This window comes from Lycorma delicatula, chromosome 13 (genome assembly GCF_047948215.1).
Source record: "Lycorma delicatula isolate Av1 chromosome 13, ASM4794821v1, whole genome shotgun sequence".
NCBI lineage: Eukaryota > Metazoa > Arthropoda > Insecta > Hemiptera > Fulgoridae > Lycorma > Lycorma delicatula.
The window spans coordinates 8,159,721-8,172,176 of record NC_134467.1 but is presented as its reverse complement, the minus strand read 5'-3'; the positions used below and the strand labels follow the sequence as shown (position 1 = coordinate 8,172,176).

The 12,456-nt window shown below is 31.9% G+C and overlaps 1 protein-coding gene across 2 annotated transcripts in view; it reads right to left on the bottom strand.

The window, feature by feature from the left end:
- Positions 1 to 12,456, bottom strand: part of mol (dual oxidase maturation factor 1 mol) — a 205,997-nt gene that overhangs the window by 131,726 nt on the left and 61,815 nt on the right. Inside the window, exon 1 of one of the 2 annotated variants that reach the window (XM_075381811.1) lies at positions 9,815 to 9,939. The exons of the other annotated variant lie outside the window; for it this stretch is intronic. The gene's annotated coding sequence lies outside the window, so the exon portion shown is untranslated. Of the gene's footprint in view, positions 1 to 9,814; positions 9,940 to 12,456 lie in introns of those variants that run through there. 2 annotated transcript variants of the gene reach the window in all.

Here is a 12,456-nt window from a genome sequence, read left to right as displayed (position 1 = left end):
TATACAGTGCAATTAATTAATAAGTTAGAAGATTTAGAAAGTAAAATGTTGGCAATAATAATCAAATTATACGTAGTAAAGTGAAAGATGTTTTATTGATTTAACGTTAAAATGATAACGACATTAATGTTTTTCCAAATTTAAAGAAAAAGAATTGTCTGATATTTTTGTCGGCATATAATGCCAACAAATGTAAAATCATTTTAAAAAGGTCAATGAATTCCCTGAAAAATTTTCCGGCGCTGAGTAAGTGAAACAATATTTTGAAAACTCTTTTCTCGAACAATTTCCCTTACAGCTATTTTTATTTAAACTATTATTTAATAAATAAATTGAATATGTACTACGTAAAAGTTTTTTTCTTTTAAAGGAAAAAATGTTTAGAGAAATGAATTTTTAGAGAAACCTGCAGTAAAGAGAAAATCCCCTATTTCAAAATTTATAACTTCCGCCCATATAAGTTCAAAAGACACGATAAGCTATTCAAAAGTAATTCGGGAAGTGTTGACATCAGATTTTTACGTCCTTGTAACTAAGTAAGAAAGTATTGTGATGGTAAAAAAATTTCGGTTTTCAGATTTCAACGGAAATATCCATTTCGATCGTCCCTTTATCCATTATCTCGCATAACTCAAAAACGATTAGCCGTAGCGCGTCAAAATTTTGGATTTAGAACTGTTGTAACATCTAATTGTTCACCTTCCCTTTTGATTGCAATCGACTGAATCAAAAGCGTCCAAAAAAACCCAAAATCCAATTTTTTTGGATTTTGGGCTTTATCTTAACTGCAGTAATAAGCCCTCATTGAGAGCTTTTCATAAATGGTACTTATTTACATCGGTTCCAGAGTTATAGCCAATTAAAATTTTAATTAATGAAATATTTGGATTTTATAAGGAGAAGGCACATCTATTCGAATCCGACTTCACATACAGTTTTCTTTCTTTTTTTTTTATTTTTTTTTTCGGTCTCGGCCAGTCGATTTACTTATTGGTTCGCTGTTTGGAAATTATTATTAAATAAATCGCAAACCTCTTGTAAAGACCGTAATTTAGTACGTCAACAAAGTTATTCTTTCGATTTTACATTAAAAAAATGTATAGTTTTTCGATAAAACCAAATGAATAAATGAAGATATAATAGTAAAATTTGCATTAGAGAACAAAGATTTCAACCCGCACAATTCAATTTTCCAACAAGTAATTAATTTGAAGACAATTCAATACTGTACTTGTACACTAAAGTAAGAAGCCAAAATGAGAAGTTAATAACTTGCATTCTTGTAAATTTATCAGCTAATTTACTACTCTAAATTAATAATACATTTATTAAGTTGTTTAAATTTTTTTTTTAATTTATTACGTTAAGTAATTTAGGAACAAAACAATTAATTACATTTTATAATTAAACATTCTGATAATGTCGGTTGACCTAGCCATTTAATATGGCAAATTATTAGTTAACGTGTATTATTTTTTATTGTAATTATTATTATTGTGAAGGCTGGTATTATTAGTAAATTAACTGCTTCAAATCTATTATTGAATGTAATTCTAAAGGTAATAATATATAAAAAAGTTATTACAGTTTGTTTTACCTCGTTTTTATTACGTAATACCACGATTTTTCCGTTTTTTTTGCAAATTTCATTAATTATAACTAAAAAACTAAGGAATTTATGAAGAAATAATTTGCGATACCGTTTTTCTGGAAAGAGTATACATTAAAATGATGTATCACTTGTCCACCTTCTTATTTAAAAACAAAAATTTTCATTCAAAATGGCAGAAAAAATGTCAAATACACAATAAAGAGGTAATTTTGTAACTATGTAGATCCGCACTTGTTTCTGCCTCTTGTTTTGATATAAAGCCGTTTTCATAATTTAATATTATTTTATATAATTTAAAGAGAGAAATTCACGTACACTTTCTTTCAGTAATCAATGCGCATTATGTATACCATTCGTGCTTTTAAATATCGATTAATTTCGGTTAAAATTACTAGATTTTATTAATAACTAGCTGCAGGACGTGCCTATGCCACACTTCCGCAGCTAAGCTCTACGGGCAAGTTGTCTCGGCGGGCGGCGTCTCGGAATGGGATTATTTTTTTTTTTTTTTGTCTTCAGTCATTTGACTGGTTTAATGCAGCTCTCCAAGATTCCCTATCTAGTGCTAGTCGTTTCATTTCAGTATACCCTCTACATCCTACATCCCCAACAATTTGTTTTACATACTCCAAACGTGGCCTGCCTACACAATTTTTCCCTTCTACCTGTCCTTCCGATATTAAAGCGACTATTCCAGGATGCCTTAATATGTGGCCTATAAGTCTGTCTCTTCTTTTAACTATATTTTTCCAAATGCTTCTTTCTTCATCTATTTGCCGCAATACCTCTTCATTTGTCAGTTTATCCACCCGTCTGATTTTTAACATTCTCCTATAGCACCGCATTTCAAAAGCTTCTAATCTTTTCTTCTCAGATACTCCGATCGTCCAAGTTTCACTTCCATATAAAGCGACGCTCCAAACATACACTTTCAAAAATCTTTTCCTGACATTTAAATTAATTTTTGATGTAAACAAATTATATTTCTTACTGAAGGCTCGTTTAGCTTGTGCTATTCGGCATTTTATATCGCTCCTGCTTCGTCCATCTTTAGTAATTTTACTTCCCGAATAACAAAATTCTTCTACCTCCGTAATCTTTTCTCCTCCTATTTTCACATTCAGCGGTCCATCTTTGTTATTTCTACTACATTTCATTACTTTTGTTTTGTTCTTGTTTATTTTCACGCGATAGTTCTTGCGTAGGACTTCATCTATGCCATTCATTGTTTCTTCTAAATCCTTTTTACTCTCGGCTAGAATTACTATATCATCAGCAAATCGTAGCATCTTTATCTTTTCACCTTGTGCTGTTACTCCGAATCTAAATTGTTCTTTAACATCATTAACTGCTAGTTCCATGTAAAGATTAAAAAGTAACGGAGATAGGGAACATCCTTGTCGGACTCCCTTTCTTATTAGGGCTTCTTTCTTATGTTCTTCAATTTTTATTGTTGCTGTTTGGTTCCTGTACATGTTAGCAATTGTTCTTCTATCTCTGTATTTGAACCCTAATTTTTTTAAAATGCTGAACATTTTATTCCAGTCTACGTTATCGAAAGCCTTTTCTAGGTCTATAAACGCCAAGTATGTCGGTTTGTTTTTCTTTAATCTTCCTTCTACTATTAATCTGAGGCCTAAAATTGCTTCCCTTGTCCCTATACTTTTCCTGAAACCAAATTGGTCTTCTCCTAACACTTCTTCCACTCTCCTCTCAATTCTTCTGTATAAAATTCTAGTTAAGATTTTTGATGCATGACTAGTTAAACTAATTGTTCTGTATTCTTCTCATTTATCTGCCCCTGATTTCTTTGGTATCATAACTATAACACTTTTTTTGAAGTCTGATGGGAATTCCCCTTTTTCATAAATATTACACACCAGTTTGTATAATCTATCAATCGCTTCCTCTCCTGCATTATTATTCCTCCTGGGATTATTAGGTGTCCAAAATTGAATACCTCTTGTGTAAAAATATTTTTTTTTGAGTGATGAAGACTGTTATAACGAAAGTTAAATTAGAAATTTAACTCTAGAAATTGAACTAATTAATCAGGAATTCCGCTAGCGATCGATACGTTTAAGCGTCTACTTTTTGGTTATAGTTCATTATCTTTTTAAGAAAAGCAATTATAAACAAATATAAGGTATATAAGAAGAAAAAAATAATTTACATATATTTTATTTTCTATTTCTTAATGCATTTAATATAAGACTGGTTTTTAAAAAAGTTTTTTTTATATAATTTTTTTATTTTCTACTTTTACAGTCTTCATAATTTTACACTTTACAGCCGCGCTAGCGCACAGGTTTGAGCGTATTTAGCGAAAGATCGGAACGGCACGATTTACGGTGGGCGAGTACAATCAAAACTATCTAATTTCCGGATAAATAAGATCCGCTTCGTTACTTCCGATACATAGCGGCTATGCGGTTCGGTCGTTCGATGCGAGGCTGGATCTTTTCCCTTTCGACAGGGAACGGTTAGCGCTCGACGAGATGATACATACGACATTTGAATCGTGTAAATCATACGAGCGGTTGCCGAGATATTGCGGTGACAACCAATCGTATTTCCTCCCCGATTTCCGGACGACTCAGGGGCGCTTGAAAATATATCATTCGACGGGTATTTCTGGGATCGAATAAGGGGGTCGAAAAAAGTCTTTTAGAGCGTAGGACCGACCGTTTTTGAGATATTTGCGATCTTCGTCCGAATATTCGGATCCGGTTAGAAAGTAGTAAATTTTCCCAAAACTTCGATAGATATATAATAATATAACAAGTGTACACCTGACCACCAGGACACATGTACTAACCAATCGGGATTTTCCGCTAGTGATCGGTACACTCCGATGCTAAGCTAAGAGGAATGCATACACACAAAACATACAAATGCCGTTCGATAGGGTAGGATGAAAATAAATGAAAGATATATTTGTGTTCGTAAATAATTTGTATAAATAATAAACAAACAAAAAAAATAAATTAAAATTTAAAAACGGTAAAAATAAATATAAATACAAATCTTAAAATTATACCAGATAAAGTATAATTGTATTTATAATGTAATATATTCTTTTTCTTTTTTATTTTATAAATAAGTTCTAGAATAATATGTTTTATGTTTTTAATTGCCTTTTAAAATTACTTAATTAAATTCTCTTTTCACTCTCTATAAAAGATTACGGTGCGTCGGTTTGTTTGTTTGATATATGTGTTCACAGTATTATTTCAGCTGATACTGGCGCAGAACGGATCAATGGTGGTGCGCCGAATGGCTTTCTTTTCTTTTTTCTTTCTTTTTCCTGTTTAGCCTCCGTTAACTACCGTTTAGATAATACTTCAGAAGATGAATGAGGATGATATGTATGAGTGTGAATGAAGTGTAGTCTTGTACATTCTCAGTTCGACCGTTCCTGAGATGTATGGTTAATTGAAACCCAACCACCAAAGAACACCGGTATCCACGATCTAGTATTCAAGTCCGTGTAAAAATAGCTGGCTTTACTAGGACTTGAACGCTGGAACTCTCGACTTCCAAATCAGCTGATTTGGGAAGACGCGTTCACCACTAGACCAACCCGGTGCGCCGAATGGCTGCACACGGCTTCCTCCACGACTCTCTCCTGCTAGAAGCAGTCCGTTGTCGATTAATTTACACGTATATTTAATTTAATTTCTAACCGTAGATTATTTTAATTTATACTTTATATTTGTATTTTTATATACTTATTATTATTTATTGATTTCATTCGTTTAAATTTATTAATTAAAAAAGGGATTTAGTTAACATTTAGCGCTAAAAACGGTATATTTTATTTAGCGGGAGAGAGTCGTTGGGGCGCATTTGTCCGGCGCATCACGTGTCTGCTCTGCGCCAATAGCAGCAGCTGGATTGGCAACTAACACAACCTCACACAAACACGTAAAAGGCTAAAGGAGCAACACCGCGTCCCAAGCCAAATCATTGTTATCAATACGACTAGCCTTAAACATTATATTTCTATGTGTTTTGGAGATAAAAAAGGAAAACACTGGGGTTAGAGCTGCGTTAAAAAATCACAACTCAAGAAACAGCTAAAAATGTTTACAATTTTGAAGCTTTTTTTGTAAATATTTGTTGCTGTTAGTACGGTAAATTCATGAACAAAACGTAAAAATAATAATCGGCAAAAACATTTAACAAAATCATGCGTAATGAAACATAAATCATGTAACATTTTCGCGATGGGGCTTACGCCCGGGTTTTTTCTAGTAAAAAAAAATCTAATTAATCTATTTTATTAAATTTTAACCTGATAATGTGGTATAAAAAATACTTCGAAACGCGCCGATTTTGACTTGATTTTCTGTTTTAATCTATAAAATTTTACCAAATAAATCGCTTTACTTTCCCGACAAATATAGTTATAATGGAGAAAATACGGTTATCATATCAAAAATGGGATATCGGATTTTTTGCAAATTTTTACGTTTTAAAGTCCAACCGGTTCACCTAGACCAATAAAACATATGTACCTGTATGTAAGTTTGTCGTACTGAATTTGGTTTTATATATTAGGATTGACTGAACCGATTATCTTTAAATTTGACACAAATATTTCTATAGGTAAGGCATTAATCGTATAAATTAAGGGGGTGGAATATCGCGAAAAAAACCAATTTCGACTTTCTTCATAAGGATTTTAGAAACAAAAAATTGAAGCAAATTTGTTACCTACAATGCATATATAAATAATCGAAAAATATTTTTACTTTCCCGTCTAGATACGCAATAGAAAAGCTATAGCTCTAGAAAGGAAAGTATTATAATCGGTTCAATTTGGGAATATGCGGTTTTCACACCTAAGGAACCAAAAATACCGGACGGAAATTTTCCGGATATTCGGATGTACGAGTGTTTTCGGTGTTATCCTCTAAATCACCTTATATTTCCAGAACTACTGGACTGATTTTGACCAAACTTGATCGGATTACTTCTATATACGGGACATTGATGTCATTAAATTTTCAACTTAAAAGGTCAAGGGAGCAAGGTCACCCTTTGAGGTATCTCAAAGTTTCGTCTTATTAAGGTCATATTTTTCTTAGACACATTTGTTAAAGATTAAAAAAAAAAATATATTTCCTAAAAATATTTTTTGCTAAATCACACCCCTACCCCAAAAAATGCTGTAGCCGTTGTCTGTTATGTTGTGACGTCACAGGCGAGCGGTAAAATATTAAATAAATTAATAACTTTTTTTTTAGACCCCGAGACCACCGTTACGTATTGCTTCTGAGGATGAGATGAATGAAAATTTTTTTTCATCGTGTGAAAATGCCATGCCTGACCGGGATTCGAACCCGGGACCTCCAGATGAAAGGCCGATACGCTACCACTTGCGCCACGAAGGCCGGCAGATTTATAAATATTAAGAGATATGAAGCGCAAGGGGTTTATGGAATGGAATTCGTCAGGATTTTACTGTAACGTAATTTCCTCAAACCCAAATAAAACATCGTGGGGTTGGTTAACAGCCACAGGTGTATTTTCCTATAGATATTTCATTATAAAATACAATAATTACAATTAATATACGATATAATATTCTTACCCAAATCGACATATCGAAAATATAATATTTACAGCGTAAAAAGGTAACTAAGGCCGGCCGGGTCTCGACTCGATCGCGCCAGGGTTGGTACCTGGTGCGTTAAGCCATGCACCTTCACAGGTTTGCTGACCGTAGTCAAGCGAAATCTGTTTTGTGTAAATTATGAAATTCCAATTCTTTAATTAGTGCAGACCGTTGCCGCTAGTACCGTGGCGGTACTAGTATTATTTGGGTGTGGCACCCACCCGAATTAAATACGGTATGCGCGTGCGCTTTAGTTAGAATCGCTGAATTAAATAAACGAAAATATATTATGTTTAGAAAAAATAATAAATATTTTAAATTAAGTTGTGTGTGTAAGCAGTGAATCAGAAACAACCCACAGTTATAGGACTGTATTTGTGTTGTCAGCATTTTTTTTAAAAAAACCTCAACCTACATATCTTAAAATTAGAATTTATGCGTGTTCTTTTGCTGTATCTCCATTCGATTTAATGATTTTACATCATAAGTAAAGCGCTATCAAATAATGTCTATATTTTTTTCAAATTATGGACCGCGGAACTAATACTCAGAAAAGTTTTTTCAAAATATTTTGGTTCTATCCTACGCTTTATTTAAATAAATTTATTAAGCTTAACATATATATGAATAGCTTTGTAAAAAATTTTCTTAAAATTTATTCTCCCATCTTAAAATATATATACACAAACTGTTATTTTTTGTTGTTTACTCTAACAAAGAATTTTGTTTAGAAATAGTACATTATTACAATTATCAAAAAAGGAGTTATTTAATGGAAACAAAAAAAAAATATTTTTTTTGTAATGTAAAAAATTTGTAAAAACACTGTTAAAAACTGCGGTTAAAGAATTATTTAAAAAAACTAGAAATTACTCAAAAGTTTTAAAATAAAATAAAAAATATATAAAAAATTACTCGGATAATACATTTTTTGTTAATAACAGATCCAACAAGAATACATTCTTATGAAGAATTAATTATCCGCTGAACGACTTGAGAACAGCCTTGAAGAACTAAAAAGAACAAGAAAACTAGTACAGAAGCGAGTCAAAAAATGTTTTGAAAATGGCGGGCTCGTTTTTGAACATTTACTATAAACTGATACGTATAATGCACTTTGATCAAGTTTCCTTTTTGTAAATAAAATTCGAATTCTTCTAACTTTTCTTCGTTTTATTCAACTTATCTACACCATTTTATTTAGAATTAATTTCTCTACAAGTTTTATGTGTTTATTATCAATTTAACAAAGTTATTGTACGTCAAATATAAAAAAAAAACTTTGTTTTTTACCCCAATCTACTGGTTTTCACCCCATGTTTTTAAAAAACCCCTGCAGATACGATTCTTGGAACCATATTATTCGATTTTTCAGGTAAAAAACCATAATAAATCATTAATTAAGCCCTTTAATTACGGTTCTAAAAATTTTAGTACGACTTCAATTTACCCGGTTAGCTGAAATCCAAGCGAAATTTTTCACTAGCCGTAACTCGCAAAAAAATCATTTTAGGACATATGTTTATATGAAATTTTTCCATTATTTTCAAGAGAAGAATAGGTTATGAAAGTCCCAGGAGAACTTCATGTTTATACGTCTGCAAATACATAGCAGACGTCTATACGAGAACGTCTACATATATATATATATATATAACTTAAATGTAATTTATTTAAGTTTATTTTTTTTTTGGTTGGATAGAATTATATATAATAACAAGACATATTTTACTAAAAAATATTATTTTTATTAATCTCTTGGGTTAACCGATCGACTATACAAACTTATAAATTAAATTCACTTAGAATTCTCTAAGCTTCCTCAAGTGACAATACACATTCGTAAACACATCACGTAAAATTATCTTATATACTTTTTTACATACTCTTGCATAGAATATGTAAGAAAATTTCGTACGATGTGTATTCTCACCGACGAAGCTGACTCGCTAACAGGTTCCGCAAGATACTAAAAAAGGCGTATATATTCCTTCGCGCTACCGACTAAACCTTCACCCCTGGCAATCCGCTTCTCCTGAGAATAGCTGGTAAAGAATTATTTCAGAAGGGGGAACTTTAGAGAATTCTAAGTAAACTTATTGAATTTAATTTATACGGTCGTATAGTCGATCGAATAACCCAAGAGATTAATAAAAATAATATTTTTTAGTGAAATATGTCTTGTTATTATACACCAGCTTCGACTTGATTTTCAGCCCCCTTAGACAAAAGTGGTATATGGTACCAACATTTTTTTTAGTAAACTAATTATTTTAGTCTTGTCGAATAATATTGCACTAAATTGGAAATTTATATAGATGCTAATTAACGTTAAACTTCCGAAAAAATTTATATAACTTTTTTTTTTTTTTTTTTTTTTTTTTTTTTTTCAACTAAAGGAGTCTTGAAGAGTCCAGATTTAAAAAAAAACCGTACCCAAGACTTTGGCTGATCGTTATACTTTCTGTTAAAGCTATTTCTCTGTAACAGTAATAAACCTATAACTGGAGAAGTAAAAAGAAACTAAATTTAAATACCTTAAAATAAATAATAGAAACTTTATTCAGTACAATACTTACGTAATCCAATTTTATTTTTGCAGAATAAACAGATGATTGTTAAATAATTACAAAATATGTTTAATAAAAAAAAAACCCACGAAAAAAAAACAAAATTTAACTTTATTTCTTAAAATTAATCGAACCAATAACAAATCACTTCACGATAGGGGATGTTAATTTTGAAACAAAATTTACACAAATATTTATAAATGTTTACATATAAACGTTTTTAAATATTTAAAAATTAAATAACTATATCCGCAAGGGATTTTAAAAAAAATCAACAAAAAACAAATCAACGTCGTTTTTGAAACCTTTTAATTTATACGAATAAGTTATAAACGAACTGGTGTTACTGTTGTCAACATAAGAACTGGTGTTACAGTAAAGCTTCGGATTCAATAGAATTCATTACTGAAGGCCGTCATTATCCGCCACTTCCAACGCCAGTTTCTTCCCCCCTTCGGTCTTACGGCCTTATAGTGTTTTCTCTATAACCAATCCCAGGATTCTATAATATAATAATAATAAACAAATAGATAGGCCTGATTCGGTAATATTAAACGGCTGTATTCTGTTGAAAACACTTCCTGGCTTTCTCCAGCGGCTGAGTGCAGTGCAGTTCAGTTCTTATGTGTCGAGGTCAAATTTCAAGGTCACGGACTTGTTAGTATATCTAACTTCTAATATTATACATTCATCTAGCTTATACTACTGCTCTGCGTGTAATCGCTCTGAATTTAAACCTAATACGCTAATACAAACGTATTTATTACTGTTTAACTTAAGATCCGTATTTAAATTAACATCGAATGAAATCATTGGAATGAAAATATTAAATAGTATAAAATGATAAAATATTTATTTATAGTTAAACTAGGCAGACCCGGCAATGCTTCGCTATTGCTAGATTTGAGTATATATATGTAGATTAAATGAACATAATTGAAAGTTTGATAAAACATTAACAAAATGAACATTACGGGACTTCACAAAACTTTTCCCTTTTACCCTTTCTCTCTTTCCTTTTCCTGTTTTCATTTTCCCCTTTTCCCTTTTACCATTTTAGTTTTACCATTCTCCCCTCCCTTCCACCCCTTCGCCATTTCCCTTATTTCCTCCATTCTGTTTCCTTTGTTTCCCTTTTCCACTTTCCTTTTTTATCCTTTCTCCTTTCCATTTCCTTTTCCCATTTTCCCCTTTTTTATTTTTTCCCTTCTTCGCTTTTTATCTTTTTCGATTTTTCCCTATTTATCTTTTTCGATTTTTCCCGTCTCCCCTTTTCCCCCACGCGTAAATCGGTCCAGCAGTATTTTAGTCTACAGCGAACACACATCGGAAACATTGAAACGGAATCGTAAAATATTTAGTATAGCGTGTGTTTGTTTTACGTCCAACAGATAGCGCTGTTTTTCAATATAATCATGTTTTTAACTGTCACAGGTGTGACAGTTAAAACACAGGTGTGAATTCCTCCGTGAATTAAGTGTACCTTCCAAAAAGTGTAGCCCTATCAGACGTATTTCAACTACATTTAAAGGCAATAGGACCGAAAGGCTTTCAGTGAACAGACTGAAAAGGTATCGCGTCCGGAGATAAACGCAAAACTCTTGCCGATTTCTCAAGAAATAACCAAAGTAAAATACTTCAAAACACGATCTACAAAGGATCGGAACGCAATCTCAAAGTCCCCCCGTCTTAAAATAAAAATAAATATATAAATTTCACTAAACTTAATAAACCGCCAAATAAAAATAAAGACCCAGCAACAAGGAACCGATGTCCAGGCTTTACAATAAATACGGGATATAATGTTACAAAGATTTTTCAAACGAGTAGGGTGCTGAAGCACTCCACTCTTTAGGCCTATTCATCACGCATATAAAAAAATTGTCAAAAACATCAAATTTTTAATTTGAAGCTACGACTTTCACATAATCTTACATGTCACCAACAAAGCTTGTTGTCAAATCCTTTCTGAGATACCGTCCTAAAATTATTTTTTACATTTTAATGCGTTTAATTTAAGAGTGGTGTTTTAAATTTTTTTTTACAAAATTGTTATTTATTTATGAGATTGTTTTTCTTTATAAAATAATGAACTTAATTAAAAAGCACCGGAATGTACCGATCAGTAGCGGAAAATCCCGATTCGTTAAGTTCTACATTTAAATTTCTAATTTAACTTTCGTTATACCAATTTTCATCATTCAAAAAAATATTTTTACACAACAGGTAATCAATTTTTGACACGTAATAATAATTCCATTCCGAGATGCCACCCGCCAAAGCAACCCGCTTGGAGGGTCTAGCTGCGGAGTCGTGCCATAGGCACGTCCTGGATCTAGTTTTTATATAAAACGTAGACACACCAGACTAGTAAAATACTGACTATACTATATTCAATTAGCTTGTACAGTGAAAAATAAACAAACGTTGCGTTTGTGTAAGTGATTTCGTCACGTTTCTGTGGGGTCACGTCCCTTGTATCGGTGCCGACTCACAACGCGGCCGTATCTATATACGACACAATTATAATTAATTACTCGAGTAATCATCAAAAGTTTATAAATTTATAATATTACGTCTTTCAGTTGTAAATCAAACCCTCGATATTTTCATTACGATTACTTTTTTGTTCTTGTGTTCAGTTTTTTTTG